The sequence below is a fragment of the Rhyacophila brunnea genome, unplaced genomic scaffold (assembly GCF_057557595.1).
Source record: "Rhyacophila brunnea isolate RB1 unplaced genomic scaffold, BYU_Rbru_1.0 scaffold_14, whole genome shotgun sequence".
In the NCBI taxonomy this organism is placed as follows: Eukaryota; Metazoa; Arthropoda; class Insecta; order Trichoptera; family Rhyacophilidae; genus Rhyacophila; species Rhyacophila brunnea.
Window position 1 is genome coordinate 8992061 of NW_028232796.1, and position 24499 is coordinate 9016559.

The 24499-nt window shown below is 36.1% G+C and overlaps 1 long non-coding RNA gene across 5 annotated transcripts; it reads left to right on the forward strand.

Annotated features, from left to right (window-relative positions):
* Window positions 1–360: 360 nt before the first annotated feature.
* Window positions 361–1791, forward strand: LOC147075587 (uncharacterized). Of its 5 annotated transcripts, none has more exons than XR_015069940.1 (3): window positions 361–502; window positions 962–1073; window positions 1515–1791. It is a non-coding gene; the product is annotated as an uncharacterized LOC147075587 (long non-coding RNA). The 5 variants fall into 5 exon arrangements; XR_015069942.1 differs by lacking the exon at window positions 962–1073 and adding an exon at window positions 1127–1390; XR_015069943.1 differs by lacking the exon at window positions 962–1073 and adding an exon at window positions 1127–1279.
* The last annotated feature ends 22708 nt before the right edge of the window (window positions 1792–24499 follow it).

A 24499-nucleotide genomic window follows, 5' to 3' on the forward strand; every position in this document is an offset into this window, starting at 1 on the left:
CCTCCCCAAACCAAAGCGAATATTCGCAGCGAATTCGCAACGCCCTCGCTATCGCTGTCGCTACCGCTTGGATTTGATGCGAATTTCGCGTTTGGCCCCACACCAAAGCGTCAGCGACGCAGCCATAGACTAAATAATTTTATTTACGCGCCAGATTTAAAATTGTAAATATTATTAATATTTTACGCCAATTATTCTATAATTTTTATGAATTAAATATAAAAAATACACGTACACTATAGCGCTTTCAGAATTGCTACAACTTTTACCCACTTTGCGTAAAGTGTATTTTAATTATCTGAAACAAGGTGGCAGCATTGGATGCAGCCATAGACTAAATACATATACGAATGTCAAAGTGACAGTTGTGTGTTGACAAAATGTACACGTCTTCTGAATGCTTATTACACGCTGAAGATATAATGAGATGGCGTGCGACAAATTACATCGACATTTAATATAACCTTACTTTATGACAGGGCAAGATTGCCATGGCTCATAGGTAAGATAGATTTACTCAGTTTCATAACTGCACATATTATAAATAAGCATTTACCATGAAGGGTTAACAGGATTTGAAGGTAATATGCTATTGAAATAACATGTCTCCGTTATTTGAATTGTAGGTTTTGACTATTTTGCGTTTCTACGCAGAGGGAGCGTACCAAAAACGGGTAGGCCAAGTCTTCTGCGCAATGAGCCAGGCATCAGTAAGCAGATGCATAGGAAACGTGTCCGATGCTATAATAGCAGTGCTTAGTAATACTTACATACAGTCGCCATACAGCGCTGACAGTCTTTAGTGTTGTGTTGATACCCTCTGATCAATTTATACAATATTACAATGTACATGTCATGTAACTAGAGTAACTGCGCATAGACACAACAAGTAAATTACCTACTCAATAAGAATTTAACGGGAATATTATTTTGTGTCTGTAAAAATATTTTTTAATTTCAGACTTCAAGAAAGGGCAGGTTTCCCGAAAATCATTGGGTGCATTAACTGCACCCATGTGCGAATATACCCGTCATACTTGGAGACTTTCAAAAATGAGCGCAGAAAATTTTCTGTAAATGTGAAATTCGTAATAAATATCATAACATGACATTTATTTTTATGCAGGTATCTGACATGTCTGACATGGACATTCTGGCAGTGAGTGCCAGATTTCCTTTGAGTGTTTATGACCAATTCATATTTAGTGGATCGTTGGTAAAAACTGAAATGAAACATCTACAGAACGACAAGAATTGGGAATTTTGTTTTATTAGGGAAGTATGTTAAACTTTACTTTACTATGGCAGTACCAGTAACAAATATTTTTGTTTGGTTTATATTCATCCGTATTTTGTACAGGTACTTCAAAGGAATCAAAATTTTGCATAGGTATGAATATGATATTTAATGAAACAGTTTTTTAATTATTTAAATCCTGATTTCTAATATTTTTACAACTTTCAGTCGAAAACATATTCAAATTAACAGACTGTGTATATTGAAATCATTCTAGTGCCACCATAGGCCAGCCAGACTCACTACACGGCTGCCCGCTGTTTGACCAGGGATGTGATTGAGTGTTTTTGGATAATGGACCACACCAGATCGCATAGCTACAGCAACAAGTGCAAGACCAACCGTGGCTATACATACAGTATACATGTATATATTAAATATAATTTATGTATATTTATTTATGGCTTATACACTGAAACAAAATATGTCACTTAACTGTACTTGAATTTTTTGCAGGATCATTCAATAAAAAATACTTGGCTTAGGTTAAGAAAGTTTTAATAATCATTTTTGCACAGAATACAAGAAAAATATTTATATAATTATTAGAATTACAATGAGCTTTAAAAGTAACACGATATTGTAATAAAATGGACAAATATGAAAAAAAATAACAATAAATTGTATATAGATAGGTGACAGGGTTCAGATGATTCTGGCAGTGCAGGCGACTCATTTAGGTGTCAGTATTGTTACTTTCAAATGACAATAACACCGTTCCAATGTGATTCGGTCGTGCCAGAAGACTCTGTCCTTCCTCTATTTAGTAACCGGGCGTTTTACAACTTTAAATGAAAATTAAGTGGGTATATAGATAGTATATTTTTTCTAGTATAATATTATTTAATTAGGTGACTTTTTATTTCTTTATTACTTGAAATGGTGTTTATATGGTAGATGGATTATAATGGTTTTGAAATATAGTTATTTTTGTTAATGAGTCATTTACCTTGACAGCTGTTTCGGCACATAAACTCATTTTCGGAACATTCAACAATAATTTGTGATTATAAAAGAGCTACAGGTCACGTAGCAAATTAAATACGCTTAGTTAAATAATAAATACATACCAAATATTTTACAAAATACACCACATACATCCATCGAATATGGTATATAAAATACAGATTCAAGTATCAAATAATTCTTGGATAAATAGATGTTTATGTAAGTATATGTTTTTTTAAATACTTACATGATACTGTGTTGTATAACATTTAAATTTATATTTTTGATTTTGATTTACATACTTAAATGTACCTACATAAATTTGTAATGTACAGTAGGTACTTAATTACATTTTTAACATTAGGAAATTACCATTATTCGATTCTATCCACCCGCCATGTCTATAATCACCCCAACGCTGGATAGAAAGAGACATCACACAAAATTGGCTGTTTGATAATAAATGGTAGTTGAAAAATATTTTAGAGTATGATTATGTCCATAGAAACAGGTTTTAAGTCATTCATATTTGTCCGAATAATGTGTAGCAGAAAAATAGAAATTTTAAAAAGGGTCTATTCAGTATTCACCCCATTCTACGGCAAACATTTTTCTTAATAAAAATAGGTACATCAATAGAGGAATCATAAAATGGACCTTGGCCCTCGCCCACGCCTTATTCATCCTTGTATATTATATTATCACACTTAATGTTTTGGAAAATTCATTAACATTGTGCACAAATGCCACTTTTGTTGATTGACACTTCACTTAGTTGATCTCTTTGTTCACGTGAAGTACAATAAAAGTATGTAGCAGCGAAGAACTAGAGACCGAAAATAGTAGAAGGAGCTAGAAGAGGCTTTCATCTAGCAGTGGAATGACCCCGACTGATGTTGATGATGAAATATTATTTTATTCCTGTTAATGCCGGGGATTTCATTTTTAATTTCTTCTGGTGCTTTGTACCTACGTTGAAAGGTTGAAGATCTTTGCTAAAATTAAATTCATCACAAAGCATTAGTATATCTCCAACATCATTCAGGTAGGTATCCATGATGATAATATAATATTATGTACTTAGAGGAGGTACCTGACCTTTATATTTACATGCACATAAAATTATTAATCTTATTGCCTAATGCAGACCAAGATATACCTACCTACATAATATTACATGAACAGAAGTTTAAGAACATCTCAATTAAGTTTAAAATGTTTGTAGGTAGGTATACAAATTAATGTGAAACAGAAAACATTGGTTATGTTAGGTAGGTACATGGAACATGTAGATATTATCTTGGTTCGCGGTCGGCACTGGGCAAAACCAGTTTATTAGCTCAATATACCTATACATAATGAAGGAAATATATACCTAGTAGGTATATAGGTACATAATATCGTTTTTGTGATTGAGGTCTCTTGAGATCAAAAAACAAACAACCTAGGTACCTATGTCCTACTGTAAATAACCCGATAGTAAGTAGTATGTAAGGTTTTTGGTCTAAAACCTTACAAAATACCACAATGACGACATGGAGTACCTACTTATCTACCTATATGTATATTATATCTTTAGCTACAATAGAAATGCTATGCTGCATAATGTTAGATGCAAAAAAATAATCTTAAAGACTACCTATCTAACCTAAAAAAATATTATCAACGAATATAAAATGGGTATTTACGTGACCGATACCGAATATGATTGAAGTAGGTATTGTAAATGATACCTAATTATAACATTATTGATATGACTGCTCGAAAGTCGAAACCAAAACGTCAAACGATCGCAATAAGTTAGAACTGTCAGTGCCCTAACAATCAAAGTTATAAAGTTTCTGTTATTAAAGGCTGTGCATGACGCAAATTTATAATATGTATTTTTAAAATATCGGGACCTTAGATTAAAGTTATTTATTTATAATAGCGTTTTCATCCTGTCAAAAAACTTTACATACTTTGGTTAGACAAAGATAAAAGATATTATTATGACGACCTTCATACCATTTTCAACAATTTCCCTGCCAATTTCATCCCATATCTTATCTTTCTTTCTCATGTTTTGTAGTCACTGTCAGAGAAATTATAAAGGATTGGATATTTCCGGACCAACTCGATCAGCTGCTCAATGTCTTCGCCATTTTGATTTTACTAATTCCCTTGGCGAAATTGTCCGCCGCGAATAAATTCGCTGTCGACAGAGTTCCCGAAAATCGCAGCGAATATTCGCTGCAAATTCGCACTCAAGACGCAAGGCGGTCGCGCAAGCGTGCTCTGTCCCGTAAGCCAATACGAGCTTGATTGGCGAATAATTCGCTGCGAATATTCGCTTTGGTTTGGGAGAGGCTTAGTCTTCAGATTTTTCTACGTTCTGCTACTGGCCAACAGACGTTCAACGAAACGAGTATATAATTAATTTGACGAGTAAAACAGTCGACTTTGACAGCATAGATAATATACGTATATCTGACAGTTAAATCGTGATGGCGTTAAATGATACCGACGTTTTATGTTTTTTGGGTTATTGGGTGGCAGATAATGTAATAACGAAGCAAAGGGTACACAAATACTGGGTGAAACATTGGATAAGGAAACGAACGACATTATCCCACACAAATTTAATACGAGAATTGCGTTTGCAACCGAGCGATTTCCGCAATTATTTGCGAATGTCGGAGGATGTATACACATAACTGTATAATTTGGTCTCCCCATTTATTAAAAAAAAAAAATACTATGATGAGGGAAGCTATTTCTCCTCATGATAGATTATGTGCAACCCTGCGATTTTTGGCTGCCGGCGGAACATTCACTGACTTGCATTATAGAACTGCGATTGGAAGACAAACTCTGGGCAAGATAATTCCCGAAACTTGCCAAGTCATCATTGACGTTTTGAAAGGAGAATATTTCAAGGTGTGTATTATATTATACGTCATCTAATAAAGTTGGGCAAATTTACAAATATATCATTAACAAGTAGACATTGGTTGGTCTTATAAAGTGAACGTTTAGTGGATTGTTTTACCTATATAAATCATAGACGGCAACATCATAAGAATGGCAGACAAGATGCATTTGAGATAGGTATATATATAGTCACAAATAAGGCCATCGTTGACATGCTAAATATTCAATAGACCATTAGAATGCTGTACCTAGCCAGGACTCTCCATATAGGCTGTAAGCAAGCTGCTTAATTATTCCTGTTGAATGTATTGTAATACTAGTCATATTCTTCGAAAAGCAAGCATGGAATTTGATTTCTAAATGAGGCCACATAATAATATAGGTTTGCTAACATAGCTCAAATACTTACCATTTGTTGTATCGCTTAAGCTAAGGTTTATAGGCATAAAAACAAACAAAAAAACAAATATTTTTACAAGATATTTATTCATACAAAAAACATTAATTTATTATACCGGCTTTTGTACATTTTTGCTTAATATACGATAAACTGGTTGAGTATGAACAGTAGTTGCTGGCGTTATTTTGTCACTTTGTCCCTGTGACATCGATCGTAGTTTCATGGCCATCATTTTGCCAAAAACATCAAATTCATCTTCAGTCTTGCTTAGTTTGTCGGTGATTAATTCTAACACTTTGTTGGCGCTATCATTCGATTTTTTTCGTTTGAACGATGGGGGTTCTGGTGCTCTATTGAGATTCGACCTTGGAGTAGTCGACAACGTGGATGTTGAAGGCGAATATTCTATCTGTAAATAAAATGTTGATTATTTTTTGTTGCAGTTCCCTGATACGCACGAAGAAATGGAGACGATTGCAGAAGAATTTAATAGTAAATGGCAATTTCCAAATTGCCTGGGCGCAGTTGATGGGAAACACATTGCAATCGTGCCACCTGCAGGCGCCGGCTCCCACTTTTATAATTACAAACATTTCCACAGCATTGTTTTGATGGCGATTGCAAATGCTAATTATGAATTTATTTATGTTGATGTTGGAACAAATGGACGTATTTCTGATGGAGGCGTACTGAGAAAATCTGATTTTTTCAAACGTTTAGACGAAGGCAGATTAAAAATACCTGCACCAAAAAAACCTACTGCTAATTCTGATGCACTGACATTTGTTTATATTGGCGATGAAGCCTTTGCATTACGTAACGATTTCATAAAGCCGTATTCACAAAGGCAATTAAATCACAGTAAAAGAATATATAATTATCGGACATGCAGAGCCAGGCGAATTATAGAAAATGTTTTTGGCATTTGCCAATGCCACTGCCAATGCTAAGAAAGCGCGAGGAGATTTCGAAAAATATTTTAATACTACCGGGGCTGTCACATGGCAAGAAAGTATGATAAGCAATAGATAAATTAAACCAATGTAACAATTTAGTTAAAATGTTTTACCTCAATACAATCTTCGTTGTTTAACGAGTTGGAGTAACTCTCATCAGGAGACATGTTTTCCAAATCGTCCACCATGCTGGATATTGAGCTCGATTCTGTAAAACAAAATGTAAATTGTTAAAATACAACATAATACTCAAACTTGTTTTTTATTATCTCTCCCCTAAGTACCCATTCCTTCATACGGTTAATATTGATATTGGTATAATTGGTGTAATCCAGTATATCGGGTATTTTCAAAATGTGTTTTCCGCTGTATTCCTCATAACCAAACTGTACCATTAATTTTGATTGATGATTGACGATTTATTGATTGTCTCTGAAGGAACCTAACTCGAGCGATTTTTGATTTTATGATCATTTCTTTTCTTCTTCTTTCGACCATGTCCGATCATAATATGGACCTCCACGGAGTGGAGGTTTGTATTGACAGATTTTGTTTTTACGAGAAATGGATGTCAGCCACTTGCTCAACATATTAGGTCCATACTCTGACTCATACACAAATTGAAATTCAATGTGTACTTGTCAGACCCAGGATTTGAACCTGGGACCCGACCACGACTCAATAAGCCGCGCTTCCACCGCCATGATCGTACCTATATATTATTATTTCTTACCTACCTCAGCAAAGAATAAATAATTTTATTGTGACTAGAAATGATTCATAGCTGTATGTTTTAATTGCTTAATAGTAGCTAATCTAATGCGATGTCACTTTCAGAGCTAGGTACGACAATTTCATAATCTGCACGTGTATAATAAATAGCTTTAAAGCATTCCTACGTACCTTCCATTTGGTCGTTCAAGAACTCCAAATTTTTATAGTACCACAGTTTGGGTAGATAAACTGCGTCTGTGCCGGCTCCGCTTCGATATGATGTCCTTACTTTATTTCTCTCCTTTCTGTAACCCGACCTCAATGTCTGTATTTTCTTTTTAACATCGTCGACCCTTGCCTGCGGCTCCACCTTGATTAAAATCTCCAAAAGTTCCGCATACGCCAAGGACTTGGCATCACGATTCTTGTATAGTGGGCTGGTCGTCTTCCACAACGATGGGTTGTCTTTAAAACAACTAATAAAATCTTCCAAGAAACTTTTCGAATGCACTCGTAGATCTACCATTGTTGTTATCGATGTGAGATGTCCGAACACTTTGAATGACAGTAAAATAATGATGGCGCTGTCGTCCGTCGGCATAGATATAAATAATGTGACGGTAAAGCGTGGTGAACGTACGAATTTCAGCGGCTCGGCGAGTAAAATATCAAACATGTTTGAAATCCAACGAGCCTGGTCTGCGGATTAAAAAGTCCGCAGACCTGGGGTGCTCCACGCGAAAAAAAAGTCCGAAGACTGTAAATCGTCTGACTTGCGTGCCAATGGAGCGCCGGCATTAGGTAGGTAGGTAAATAATTATATTTCTTTGGGACAAGAATTTATTTATTCTAGTTCGTTCAATTTATAAACCTACCTACCCTGTTTTAAATCTCTAACTCGGATTACATGAGAAACGACTTACCTACCGCAGTTGTATATTCCAAAGATGTATTTTGGTAGGTACCTAGGTATATATTTTCCATGTTACATGATAATAAAATGTATGCCTAATAATTAATTATGTTAACCGTACGAAGCAGTACCAGTGTTATATTTTTTTCAAAAATTAAAATAATCAGTAGTATAGATAAAAAATAATTATATTGGGAATACTCTAACTTTATTGTCTATGATCGTGTATACTATATACTGCCATCTATGAACATAACTACCAGATTTTTCAATTTCTCGATAAAAATAGCTTTTGATTAAACTTGACAGATGTCTAAAAATGATATTATTAAAATTATTGTTATGTTGCCACCTTTGTCGAAGTATTTATACGAAAATTCAAATCATATCAGCAGTATTATAATATTATTTTTCATTGTTACCGCCACTATTTCTTAGCCTAATTTGTACAAAATAGATAAATAATTGTAAATTGAATCGTATAGTATCAACAGTAGAACTGTCGCAAATAGGTACTTATATCGAAATTTAACTAAGTATGACAAATTATTCTTCTGACCATAATGTACGAATAGCAATATTATAATATTCGTATCAAAATCATATCTGTGTGGTATAAAATTGCGATGGAAAATAGGGCTTGGTATCATAATTAGAACTGTTCAATACTTTGGAAACAAAAGCAGAACTGTTGAATTTGAATTGAATTTCTAATTTCTAAATGTAGAAACATATTTCATGCTATTATAACACTAAAAAACCCAACAAAACGTTTTTCGTCATTTTCTAGAAATTATGAATAACGCACAAATCTACTTTTGATACTATACGACTCAATTATTGATTCTTGTTTGAACGATGGACGTTACTGCGGGTTTTTGATCACTTGTTATGCCACGAAACATTTATAACTGTTTTAGGATCATCATAATAATATATTTATATAAGTATCCAGTGGCGCACCCAGGGGGGGAGCCAAGGGGCCCTGGCACCCCCCAAAAATGAAATTTATCAGAATGATTTTAAACATTGAAATTGAAAGCCAATAAACTATAACCTTTGGGATTAGACAAATAAAAACACGGCTTAAAAAATGATTAGTAATAATTCTCCAGCACCCTTTTTAGAAAAAAATCTTAGATGTTAATTTCTAACACAACAATTTAGAAATACTAATGTCAGGTTTATTTAGAAACCCAATCCCTAATGGAACTGTCAAAAAATTCTCAGTGTCCTTCCGAATTCCGTAGTGGTGTAGGTTATGGCTCGGGAGGGATGACAGGGATCTAGCCTTGGGGGCCTGGGCTGTGGGGGGCCCGGCGTGTCGGGTTGACCAAATAAATGAGATAAACACACATCATAAATTAGCTTTAATAATAAAAAAGTCGCCTGCGGCGCATTATACTTCATGACTAAGAACATTTTCAATTACTTATATAATTGTGCAATATATTTTTTGATTATTATGTGTCGATACTCAACAGCTCCATTATTAAAGTAGATGTATTGATCGCCAATAATTCACTGTATAAGTTCCCTTAATTTGAACTAAAACACAATTTGAAAAACGTTAATGTAGTGTTTCACACTGCCTTTAATCTTAGCGGTAGGTAGGGGGCCACCAAATATCCTAGCATGAGGGCCCGTTTTAGGATGTGGGGACCATGGTATAGGTACACCGAGTGCAATAGACAAAATACCGATAAACGATAAATTAGGATGTGAAGAAGAAAAAGAGCCTATGGGACTAATTTACATTCTTCTCCTTGGGCCCTCCCCAATATTAAATCCTGGGTGCGCCACTGTAAGTATCTAATATTATTATATTATTATTCTGGCTGCGATTTTCTAACGTAGCTGTATGCATTGAAAATGATTTTAGTGGTGTTGGACGTTACTAATAATTATATCTATAGGTATTGCGGGGGGGGGGGGGGGTAACCGTAGTTCCGCGAATCACTGGTACTTGATAGGGCTATAATATGTACAGGAGGTCTTCTCACAGGGGGTCCTTCCCTCATTATTTTAACGAGAATGTATTAGAGGCCTATCTAATACTTACTGAATAGTACCTACCTACTTCTCTAAAAACAATAAATTACTACTATAAACTGATTTTAAAACACAGATTATAAAATACATTCTGCCAAACAAAGTTTTTGGGTTGAGAGTTCGTATACTAGACGAACTACCCTGTAAAAACTTTTTGCATTACGACGCTTTACAAGGGCGCAAACAAGGGGGGCGGTTCGGGTCCGGATCCTTCTGAACAGTTTAGGTTCACTCTTCTCGGTATTTTACGACACGTGAGGAATGTAGCTATTTGAAAACCTGTGGCACTCATAAATTGGTGCAACTATCTGGTGCATCCAATATTTGCCTTAATATTCCGATGCGGCATGTCTAAAAGACAAGACAGCGCTGATGACATATATGGACACTAACGATCCTAATAATATGACTGTTAACCCATGCGCATTCGATAGCCACTAAACTTGTGGATGCTACAACTCACAATAACACCTGCGGGCCAGGTGTTTATCGCTAGAAAGTGTCAGTATCTGTGTATGAAGAATGTACCTGGAAAAGTGCAGTATTGCGCGGTTAAAGCGACGAAAATCTATAATAAATAAATTTCTATGTCAGTGACAACTGCTCGATTTTGATAACCTCGCTCGCCTCCTCCCGCCGCCTTAAAAATCAATACAAAAATATTATGGATAATTTTTCAAAATCCCCATAAACATTTTTCTGGGTGCGCGCCTGGCTCGGTAGCATTGCACTGGTTGTAAATAAACAAGATGGCGGATCCATGTTGACGTTTTGATATTATACCTAAATATAAATACTTCCGAATAAAAACATTCCGTGCGATATGACTAGTAGATGATTTAAACATTATCATCAGTGACTTTTTTTAGTTAAGGTATGATCTGATACTGATATAAGAAGGTTTTCTTAGGCAACTTTTGCGTTCAACTTACAAGAAGCTCTCCGTAATGGCGGATAGAAAATATTGAAGCAATTCGGGGATGTATAACAATATAATAATAAAAACAAAACCATGTGCAATTTCTTGCTTTCCGAAATAATTTATTGTTTTGCGTACAAAACTTTGTTTGTAGTATCTTCCACCAGCAGCGGAGTAGGGATGAAATCGTTAATTTGTAAAGCCATATAATATTACCCGTATAGGTAAATACCTAGATGCCTATATTATTAAGATTAATGTTAAAAGGGTATAAAATACCTACCATAACATAATAAACACTATACTCACGAGATCGCGTCATTATATTTATAGATAGGTACCTATATTATATTTAACTTACTTAAATTCTTCAATATTAAAAAATCTGTATCTTGGCATACAACATGTCAAAATGAAAATAATTCTGACAGCCAAGTCAAACAAAGAAATTAAAATCGAATCCAAAATATTATGGAAACATTATCTGTGGTCAAAATTCAAATATGGAATTGACAAGAAATGTAATTTGAACAAAAGAACTTTGTATTTTTTATAATATTATGTAGACGTCAGTAAAGTTGTGGCCAAGTAAGAAAATTAAATCAAACAACACACGCATCCCAACAGATCCCTCCAAACCAAAACGCCCCGCACCACAATCGGTCTTAATCGAGCGTATCATGAAACCTTACGATTGAATGTGAAGCATCAGCAGTTTTTATCGCTTGGAAATGTCTCAGGAAGTCGATTCCCAAGACTGAGGTAGCGACGTACTCAAGTATGATTTGACTGATTTTACAGAGACTTTCTAATAAAGTGCTTATGGACAGAAGAAGACAGACCAGACAGAAGCATGGTGATCTAACAAACATGATAATTCTAGTAAGAAGGGTCCATTGCAAGACCGATGAATGGCCAAGCAAAGTGATTTTGAGATATCTGCATTTAAAGGTTTAAAACGGTTGCAAAAAATACAGGTGTCGAGAAATAATTGAACGTATTTTAAATTTTGAAGTACACCATGGCCCCCACATCTTGAAGCGAGCCCCCAGGCCAGGATCTTTGGCGGGCCCCTCTACGGAATCATTTTCTAAATGTTGTTTTAGGTAAAATTTAAGGGTATTCGGTGTATTTTTAGCGATTTATTTATATCGTTGAATAAATCCACTTGAATTATGGAATTGTCGAATATCAACACATAGTACCTAATCAAAAATTGCATCACACAACTAGATATTTTTAAATCAACTTTTTTTCCCCATTAGGGCAAATTTTTGATGTGTTTATCTCACTTATAAGGTCGACCAGCCACGCAGCCCCCCAGAGCTCGGGCCCCCATGCTAGAGCCCTGTCAGCCCCCTACTTGTAGGGGCCATGAATTACACATATAAGAGTATTGTTATCAATAGTAGTCGACATTCTTGTGATCAGAAAAAAATAATAAAACAAAAATTTAAATTTAAGTCCGATATTACCACTGCAAAAATGATGATTATCCACACTGACTCCTATTCAAGAACGATGATTGTCCATTTAACTTCTTCTCATCCTATTGTTTTTTTCTTTATTCATCTGCATCTCTTAAATTTCCAGCATGAGGAAGATTATCATAATATTATTCCTTTGTTTCAGGCCGGAAAAAATCTTCAGGAACTGTCATTGTATTTCATAGTCGATATCGGTAGAACCGTTGTTTTATGCTGGACTAGGTAGTTGAATTATTCACCTGTATTTAACCTAACCTTTTTTAAGGTGTCGACAGTTTGACAAGGTGACAACACTGGCAGTTGAAATGACGGATTTAAACATTTTCTATGGGACATTCAGTGTTATTTCTATATAGAAGCCTACATTTTTCTCAAGAATGACCCATATTGATTAGTAAAAAAATGCAGAGAGTAAAATTGCTCTATGAACTAGGGCCTAGGCTGTCGAATGGCGTGTCCGGAAACTTGTACGTATGCAGTTCGCCGTATCACACTTCACCGTGAAATGTTGTAACGGAAATATTATATGGCCGTATATTAAAGACTGTCCAACCTCTTTGGGTTGTATATTACCTACTGACATAAAATTCATGTCTAAATAAAACACGATTCTTGTCGGATTACACTTTACAGGAAGCCAGCAACAAACAATTTTTGAAAATACCCGATATACTGGGTTATTTGTTAAGTTAGGTTTTCATTCCTTCACGAATTTTTCCAAAATCAGCTATGAAGATTGAACTAATGTTCATTTTGAATCTAATAAAATTAGAGACCGTACAGTATACGTTCATCTCTTTCCGATAAGAAAGCTCACGGCGAACTGTGCCACAGTGAAATGTTTTAAGTACTTACTGGCATACCTACAATATTACACTATTAAGTAAGTATACAAAAAAAGTGAAGAGATCCTCACGTCTGAAATAAGACGCCACAATTTTTTAAGCGCAACAAAAATGGTCGTTGCGGCTACCAGCTCAAACGGCCCAATAGGCCTAATATCTGGTTGGACTGATTTGAGCATCTAACAGTAGATAGTAAATATTTTACCACGTTTTTCTTAGCTCGTAATCTTGTTTGTCCGGTGGTTGTTTATCCAGTACAAATCTTGCAATCTATTTTTAACTAACTTCCCGACTAGCTAGACATTTGAAACTTTAAAATATACCAGAACACGATGCCAATAATTAAAAGAATAATACTTTTAGTAGAATTGAATTCATTTTCAATTAATTCTGTTTTGTATGAAAAGTTATTTCGGAAGAAATCCGTGATCCAATCGCGCTATTATTGGTAAGGGGGTGGTCCTAGCAACTAAATTATTAATATATACGTGCGTTACTATGGAAATCAAAATGACATTTCAGTATTCTATATTTGTTTGTTTGTTTGTTGCAAAATAGCAAAAAAATGATTTGTTGACAGTTGCCTTATTTGTCCTAAATTATTAATACATAGAATTGTCAAGTTTATATGATTCAACAGAATATTTAAAAACGTGGTATATAATAAGTTCTTTTTATCTTGTAATTATTTATTCTGTTTTCTTATGTGGTCGAACACTTTTATCGATAACGATAACAAATCGAGTAACTTACGTGATAATTAATAATGTTAGTTTTAAATAATAACATTTTTTTTTTAATTGGACTTCTTTATAAACTGCCTCAATTGTGGTCCGACAAACCATTTTATTAGTGGTTGAGTTATTAAGATATTTTTAATTGTTGTTTAGAATGTTGAGATGTTCAAGTATGTGTTGATTTTGGCGCCCAATCTGAGTTGACACCCGGTTCCGTCGCACAGCCTTAGGTTCTCCTCTGTAATACTTCAGGGTTGTACGTTGTTATTTATTGCGATTTGCGAAGTCTCAGGTGTGCCTGCAATTCTTGGATCTTTGTTTTATTTGAAATGCACACAAAACATAAAACAATGTCTGAATGCAAACGACTTGTGTGAAATTATAAAAATAACGATATTTTTGATCGAGACAGAACTGTGCAATTTCCCGTCTAAATCTAAAACCAGTCATAATGGCAATCTACGTAGAACTTAAAATGTGACCACGCCAAAATGTCAGTTGAATAGTATACCTATCTAATTAAGACTATACTTCAGTTGAGGCATCGTCTAAAAAGATCGTGACTAGGCGATGCGCAGATTGTGCAAATGACGCGAGCCGAACGAAATATAATTTGTCATAAAAATTCAATGTGCGTCCATTTAATGTTATTTTATTGTTATATTAGTAATAATAATAGTATATTCATTGACATGTTTTCTTTTTCAAGTAAATGGGTAACGTTTTTTAATCATCTTTACACGCTTTAAGACTATATCCCTCCGACGCCATCACAAAACAAATTCACGTGCTTACACCTCGACTGTCGGTCTCCGATTGGCGACGAGTGAAAAATTTCGTCGCACCTACTGTTGAAAATTATTTGCCGTTTCACTTATGTATGCTCTTAAAGAGTTCGTAACCTTTTCCCCGACCGCCTTTTATAAAATTACCAAAAAACCTGCAACTTCCCACCACATTAGCATAAAAAAGCATTTTAATATGGCAAAGAAAATATATTTAAAATTTACATGAAATATTTTGTTTACAAATTATTATGAATGAATCATTTTAATGTAATATTATTGTATGTAAAACGCCTGTACACATGCATGGGTTTACTGCCACCTATAGTGTATAAATTAAACCATCGCGATGATAATTATTTACTATTATTAGGGTGTTTCACACTTCACATACGTGTTATTGCGAGCTGTCGCATCCACAAGTGACTGTATGTTAAAAGTCATAATTATTAGCAAAACAGCGTGGATGACACAGATGGGCACTAATCCTATTTGTGTCACCCACGCTGTCTTGTATTTTAGACATCCCGCACCAGAATATTAATGCAAACATTGGATGCCCAGATATTTGTACCAATTAATGAGTGTCATGGGCTTTCAAATGGCCACATGCATTGCGTGTCGTAGAATGTCGAGAGAAGTAGGCCCTTCCTTGCCAATTCAGTACCAAATGTGTCGTCTGTAAAGAGTATAAACACAATATGTAATTTTTATTGTAATCATTGAGCCAAGATTGTCACCTTTTAGAGTGGTGTTACATTATAGATATTAGGTACATAAATTGCTGTCGAAAATTTTTGTTTTGTTTTTGACAAATTATTGATTTTGGGATACCAATCTAGTTTTCAATAATTACTATAGATTTTGTATTTTTTATTTAATAAATTATTGTTATTTTTATTTTATTTTGTAAAACAAATATTTAATGGTAAGTCTAGTTAGGCATGACCCTCAAGTTACGGTAACACAATATGTATTACATAATAAATAATAATTTAATATCAGTCGGGGTCGATTGCCGGATGAAAGGTTTCCCATAGCTCCGCTCCCTCCGTTCTTTTCGGTCTTTAGTCCTTCGCAGCCACATACATTACATCTGCCAAACTTTATGGTTTCGTATATTATAATATCCAGCAGCAGCGAATGGTGGAGGTAGGCTGTTAATATCCACCATAAATAATGCACATTAAACTTTGTTAGCCATACGTATTTGTTTTTATTGAACTAAGACTAAAATTTATAGATGGTGTTTTTAAAAATCAATTAAGCCATGTTTAATCAATTACACCATAATAGTTTTGGTATATTTTGGGCGATACTACAAAATTGTGCATACTTTTTCATTCATACTTATTTGTTTTCGTTGGATTAAGAATACATATTACATATAATATTGTTAGATATTTTATAGATAGACGAGTATTTTTTGACTATTATTTCTGCGCTGAGAGAAGCGGAAGATCGAGAAGGATGGAAAGTCTTGGTCGCTCAAAGGATGGCGAAATTTAAATGTGGTCACGATCCTCAGACATGAGTGCACGACCAAGAAGAAGGGATTTATTATGGGTTGGTTTCGCGGGGTTTAATTGGATTTTAAAAACAAACGAACACCGTTTGTAAATTGTTCAGTGTTTGTAAAAAGTTTAGTGTGTACTATTTATGGCGGATCTTAAAAGCCTATCTCCACACTTCGCCACTGATATCGAGTAGGTGTTAAGGCGTTTAGTGCACATTAAGTACCACCGTATGACGGCATTTGTCAAACGGTTATCCACTCGCCAAGCGACATCTAATAGTGAATTTGTACCCACCTATTAAATATTTTTAATGAGAAATATCTTGTCGAAGAAATCCAACGGTACCCATGCGACGACGGAAGCCACCAGGACGTCTTGCATTTACTCCTCGATTGACCAATTTTTACCAAGGAGCAGCACAACCTGAACTTTTTATTACAGATGACAGACACGGACATCCGAGACCATCCGAAAACCATGGCAAATGAGGCCGGAAGACATGTACTTTTTAATTTCTATATTGTTGTAATAAAAATAATCAAAATAATAAGCGGTGACATATCACATTGATTCATGCCTTTCAAATCCAGTGATTGCAGTCATATAAGTTAGGATAAGTATACGCTCAGAAAATCAGTCGTAGGTCTATTCTACCATCACAACGGGAGGTGCCCTGGTTTGTAGAGTCTCCTTTGACGAGGAATGAGCTTAAGTTAATGCTGAGGTTAAGAACAGGGCACACAATGGGCAAAAGATTTGATGTCCTCATGGGAAGAAGCGAATCGCAACTCTGCGATGAATATCATGTTTTAGAGGATATTGTACATATAGCACTACAATGCCCTAAATATGAACTTCACAGAGAACAGCTACGAACTGTGGATATCTATGAGAATGTCGACGAATTGAAAGATGTCCTGGCGGCGGGTAAGACGGAAAAACTAGGCAAAATTGTAAAGTTATTCAACAGAATAGGAGTGAGGACCTGGTCGACGGATCCCCTTCTAGAAGAGAACAGGCGATATGACAGCGAGTTGCAGTCAAAGCCTCGGTAAAATCACAAAAAAAAGATCAGTCGTATGCGACATTTCATTTTTAGCGGAAAAACGTGGCTATACATCGTAGTTCATAATGAATACGATGAAATATTCATCAGAATCACCACCACCGTACGGTGCAAAGAATTTTGCAAGGTGGTTTCATAGACTCTGGCCGAATTCAAACTAGAAATACTCGATGCGGTGTGTGGTCGAATTATTTTCAATAAGTTATTTTTCTCAGCCGGCACAAATTTTCTTTGACTTAGCATCAAGTAGAGTAGTTTTACGTGCCAAAGTCATTGATAGTAGATGCGAGGTAGGTACCCATAAAGATAAAGGCATACTTTTATAGAAAAAACAAGTCGAATGGTTAAATTTATCAAAAGAACATAATTATTATTATCACTTGTGGTGAACGAAAAACTGCAAATGAAAATAAAAAAAATTAAATTAATTTGTCATTCCAAAGACTTTAAATTTAATTCTGCCAAGTACCTACCTATTCCCTTCTCGCAAAGTGGATGATAATGTAATTCATTTTCATCCTCTTTTTTTCTGGATTACCTGCTGTTTGACGTAATCGCTAGATCTTTTGTGTAAGACTGTTTTACTTGTAGACAGTATTATTAGCTGTCTTTAAAAATGCCGTGGGATGATGGTATGCTTTTTTAAACGATTTGGTTAGACAATAATATAATACGTTTTTGTATTCGTATAATCAAGATATTCTCAGGAAAGATCCGGATTGAATTCTGGCTTCATCCAGAAATTCTCTCTGCTTGTTCTCATCCATTATAATCATCATCATCATCAGGGGCGCGACAATCCGGTGTGGGTCCTGGCCTCCTCCAACAGCTCCCTCCACCTGTCCCTGTGGCCTCTTTCCAACTTGGTACCCCCAGAATACGGCAGTCACTGGCAGCTCCATCCAACCAGCGAATCTTTGGCCTCCCTCTTCTTCTACGTCCTATTAGATTGCTGGACATCACCCTCTTTGCCGGTTCATTGTCATTCATACGGTGCACATGACCTAGCCATCGCAGTCTCCCAATCTTAATTGATTGAACTGCGCTGCAATCTTCGTACAGCCCGTATCTTCTCCTCCAATTGGTGCCATCCCTGATCGGTCCATTTATATACGGCGGAGAATTTTTCTTTCAAAGATGTTCAGGGCTCGTTCATTTCGCAGAGTTAATGTCCAGGTTTCCGATGCGTAGGTGAGCACTGGCTTTACAAGTGTCTTGTAAAGAGTGCTTTTAGTTCGGCGAGATAGTATGCGGGATTTAAAATGTCTTAACAGGTCAAAGTAGCATTTATTCGCAGACATGATTCTCTTGTTGATTTCTTCCGTAATATCATTATGTTGAGTTAGTTACAAGAGATCCAAGGTATATAAAACTGTCAACCGTATCAAACTTGTATGCACCAATATCTAACTTTGGTGCGACTTCTCGTGGTGTGACATAGACAGGCTTTTAATTTAGTTTTTGCCTCGTTTATTTGTAAACCCATTCTTTTGGCAGAGGCTTCTAGTGCTGTGAATGCCCTTTTCAGTGCCAATTCTGATATGGCAATGATGTCGATATCATCGGCATACGCCAGCAGCTACACAGGCTTAGTAAATATCGTGCCGCTGCCACGGGCATCAATCTTTGCATCCCGTATCACCTTTTATAGCGCAATATTGAAAAGAAGGCATGCCAGTGCGTCACCTTGCCTGAGGCCATTAAGTGATATAAATGGCTCGGATATTTCCGCTCGAAGCTTCACCCGGCATTGTACTGGTGTCATTGTCATCTCTACAAGTTTAATTATTTTCGTCGGAATTTCAAATTCTCGCATTGCTTCGTATAACCGGTACCGATTAATGCTATCATAAGCTGCCTTAAAATCGATGAACAGGTGATACGTGTTAATATTGAATTCAGTGGTCTTTTCTAGAATCTGCCTTAGAGTGAATATTTGAGTAACACATGATCTTCCTCGTCGAAAGCCTCCTTGGTAGTGCCCGAGTATTCCTTCTACAATGGGTTCCAGCCGCTGGAATATCAGAATCGACAACAGTTTATATGCAGAGTTAAGGAGTGTCACCCCTCTGTAGTTACTACATTCTAGTTGGTCTCCTTTCTTGTGCAGGGGACAAATCAGCCCATCCTTCCACTCCTCTGTCATCTTTTCTGAAGTCCATACTTGGTGGGTTAGGCTATGCAAATGTTTGAGCAGGCTTTCTCCCCCACATTTTATTAATTCACTCAGTAGGTTATCCATTCTAGGCGATTTGTTTGTTTTTAACCTTGACATGGCACCTTTTACCTCATTTAATGTCGTTGGTTCTTCGTTATCATCCATGCCACTTTGTACTGATTCCTGGTCATGAGTATTAATGTTAGTGTTGCCGGTATCATTATGGGGGGTATTTAAATGTTGATCAAAGAAACCCACCCACCGGGCAAGAATACGGTGCTTTTCTGTGAGTATCATGCCAATGTCATCCTTGCACATTGTGATACGAGGCTTGAAACCCTTCCTAACATTATTTATTTTTCTATAGAACAGCCGAGTTTCTTGGGCTTTATAGTGTTCTTGGAGTAGGATCATTTCCTTTTTTAAAAAATCACGTTTCTTTTTCTTGTGTAGTTTCTTTTCGTCATGCCGGCGCTTTTTATACTCATCGTCTGATGCCCGTGTTTTCTTCTGTAGCATCATTAAGTAAGTCTCATTCTTTCTCGTAGTGACTTTGCGGCAATCTTCGTCAAACCATTCTGATCGTTCACCTGTTTCGGCATCCTGTGAGTGTTCAAGCTCTCCTGGTATCGAACCAGTTCCTGCGGAATCTTCAGTTTCTCTGTGTCAAAGGGTTTTGCTCTTGCTCTGTGCCGATCTGTGCCTGTTGTCTATCAAAATATGGTCTATTTGGTTTATTGTGCACCCATCCGGGGATTTCTAAGTTCCCTTATATATATCCTTACGGGAAAACATTGTGCTACCAATAACCATATTTAGTGACGCTGCACAGTTAATTAGTCGGGTACCATTGTCATTACTTTCATTGTGAAGACTATATTTTCCGACAATGTCAGTGTAGATCTCCTCCCGTCCTATTTTAGCATTTAGATCACCGAGTATTATTTTCACATCGTGATTTGGGCAACTGTTGTACGTACTTTCTAATGCATCGTAGAAGTCCTCTTTTTCCTCATCCGACTTATTCTCTGTAGGGGCATGTACGCTTATAAATGAGTAATTGTGGAACTTCCTTTAATTCGCAGTCGCACGATCCTTGGGTTGACTCGTTCGAACCCAATAATTAAATGTTTCACTCGTTTGCTTACGATGAATCCAGTCCCGAAGTGATGTTCACTATCATGGCAGCTATAGAGTTAGTGCAGTCTCGTTTCTCCATCACTCCTTGACCTATCCATCGCATCTCATGTAGGGCCGTAATATCACATTGGTATTTTATAAGTTGTTCTGTAAGGAGTATAAGTGCTCCTGGTCGATATAGTGATAACGTATTACATGTTCCAAATCGTATTTCCTTAAAGCGTTTGCCAGGTTGTCTGAATTTAGTGTCCGGTTTCCGAGGCTGTTGTTGTGGTTTCGTAACAATGTGTTTTTTATGGAATGAGGTTGTTAGCCCTACGCCCAACCCCCTTTTCGGAGGGCCATTTCTTCCTTCTCCGTTAGCCCTGACTACACCTTCCACCAGGGTTGACTACCTGATCTTAGGTGTAGTTGCTCAGTTTCCAGGGTTCACCACGTGTAGGTAGAGATAGGAATTGAGTAGGAGAGGCTATGCGACACTATCAGGATACAGTGTCGTGCGGTACGCATGCACTACCCCATTAGACCCCCCCTTCCCACCCCCATCCATTATAACCACTTTCGAGTTAAGTTTAAAATTCATGATTATCCGAAGCTTTTTATTCATACAAGAATATAAAGCAAACGTTACACATTCAATAATTATTGTTTTATTATCATAACAGAATAATTAACGTATAAGTTTCCTTCTATTAATAGTCTAAATTCTTTGGTTGAAGCCCAAGCATACACAACCAGCGAAGTTTTCAACAGCTTATTTTTCAACGCTCTACTAGATTGTTGGCTTGGCAGTTTATGCACTGCTTATGGGCAGTAGACAAAGAAAATAAAGAGGGAATTATCATTTTTGTGAGTAGATAGCAGAGCATTTAAGAAGTCTAAATATTTTTATTGTTATGGTCTGTGTAAAATAAATACTGCAGGTTATGTATTTTTTTATATAATTTGTGAGTTTAATTATTGGAAAGAGTGGCATTTTAATCATGCTTAAGGGCAGCATTTTGACTAGGTATATCATTAATTGTTGGATTGTACTTTATTTGCCAGTTCGTGGTTGTTCATATCGTGCAGGTGACATAACAAGTGTAATCTTACAATACGTATTGTTTGAACATGTCTGGAATCCTCACGCAGCTGATTATATATTCGACTATTACCATCTCTGTTTTAGCCTATTGATAACAATATGATGGTGGACGATACCTTTATTTTTCATAGTTAGGTGGGTCACCCGGTCGCACATACCAACTTATATAGACAGCAACACATCAATTTTATAGGAGTGACTATTTTGGCATTTACTTAACACTGTCATGTACATAATTTTATCTACGGGTTTAAGCCTCGTTATGGAACGGAGTGCACCGGAGCCCAAAGATTATCAGTCCGTCTCATGGAAATCTTAATTTTACCGTCTACGCTAGGTCGGCTGTATCATAAAAAATCTAACACAATTATTTTTATAAAATAATAAAAATATGTTATTTTTTTCGGAAAATTATCGAGCAGCACATCTATTTTATAACAAACAAGACTGCTTTCGGCCGCTACAACAGCTATCTGGGGAAGGAAAGTATCAAAATATTAGCAATTGTTTTAACAATTACAACTAACGTATTAAGTGCAATGTTTCAACAGCACCTCTCTAGGCTATAATAAGTTTCAGAGCGAGATAGTCAGTTTTGACTGTTTAGATGGCTAACTTAGTGTAATTGTTACAACCAGTGTTAATATTTCGATACTTTCCTACCTTAGTTAGCTGCCGTATCGGGTCAAAAGCAGTTTTGTGTATATAATAGATGCGTTGGTCCGTAAAAGTTTTAATTTCGAGCGCTGCACCCCGTTAATGCAACATTGGTGATAAACAAACTCAGTTTAACGCAGCATGTGTATCGAACTTAGTTTTTGTCGGTATGAATGATTTTGAAAATATTGGGAAAAGGGGTGAAGATCCATGAATATTTCAATTCATTTTCAATTCATTTATTTTTTTAACATATTGTGGACATTGCAAATTATAAGTTTAAGACGTTCACAACATGACTATAAGGGAGCAGAGTACTGTACCAATTCTGCTGCCACTATAGTGCACAGCAAATATACGAGGGTAGTCCCAGAAGTACCCGACCTAACAAAGAAAACACAAAAAATTGGGAAAAAATATTTTTATTTCTCTACGTGGTCTCCTTTTAGGTCGATACACTTTTCCCAGCGATGTTCAATAGCTTCGATACCCTGTTTATAGTGAGAATCGTCGAGCTCCTCAAAATAGCCATCAACCGCAGACTCCACCTCTTCATTGTTGGCAAATATTTTACCACCGAGCCATTTTTTCAAGTTTGGAAATCATCTAATCCGAGGGGGCTAAATCTGGAGAATAGGGTGCGTGAGGAAGCAATTCAAATTTTAACTCATTGATTTTGGCCATCGCGATAACCGATGTGTGAACTGATGAATTGTCATGATGAAACGAAACTTTCTTTTTCGCCAAATGCGTTGTTTTTTCTTGATTTTACCACTCAAACGCTGCAATAAGCTTGCATAATGCATGCCGTTGATTGATTTTCCTTTCTGAAGATAATCAATGAAAATTACCCCACGCGAATTCTCAGCAGCAGCCGATTCTCCCCTTTCAGTCGATTGTTTTGACTGTTATTTCGTCTCAGGCGTGAAGCGATGGACCCATGTTTCATCCATAGTTATGAATAGATGCAAAAACTCTGCTTTATTGCTGTGAAACTTTGCCAAACACTCGATTGAAAGATCCTCACGATGCTGTTTTTGTTCCATTGTGAGTAATCGCGGCACCCACCTTGCTCACAGCTTTCTCATGTCCAAATTTTCATGTGATGTATGATGTACAGCACTTTTTGAAATGCCTACCATGTCTACTAGCTCGCGAAATTTCAGTCGACGTTCATACAATACCATTTTATGGATTTTCATCACCATTTCTCCTCATTTGGTCGACGACTGCGATGTTCATCTTGGCAGCTCGTCCAAGCTCGTTTAAACTCAGCCACCCAATATGTTACTATTGTAAACAAAGGAACAGACACCTCCAGAGTAGAATCTAGCACCGCTTTGATATTGGTTGGACTGAAGCCTTTCAAATTAAAGTATTGTATCACATAACTATGACCAATTTTTTCAATGTTTACAAATTCACTGAGAGCGTTCACTGTTGATGGCTGACAAATAATTACTGAACAACGTAGCGTCGTCAAACTTCAAAGGTAGGCTTTATAAAGTTGGTACTTTCTATCATGGTCATTATTTTCAAACAACAACTGCTATCTATACATCAGGTAGGGTACTTCTGGGATTACCCGGTATTTAATATGTCTAATTGATGGATTAGCCTGATTTTTGTAAACAAAATAATATGTATCTCCGGTTATAATTTTCACTTTTGCGACTATTTACTTCTGTGAGCACGGGAGTAAATGCAACATTGTTGGCATATTTGATTTGGGATTATGTTTATGTCAAATGGAACTTCAATGCGCATTTCGCTTTAATGTTTAGGTTTCCGAGGTATAATAGATGACCACATATGCAGCGTTTTATAAACCACAATTAGGTAGAATTAACAATTCAGGTGAAATTAGTGAGCATACTTTGGTGGATAGCAGAATGAAATTTTAATTAC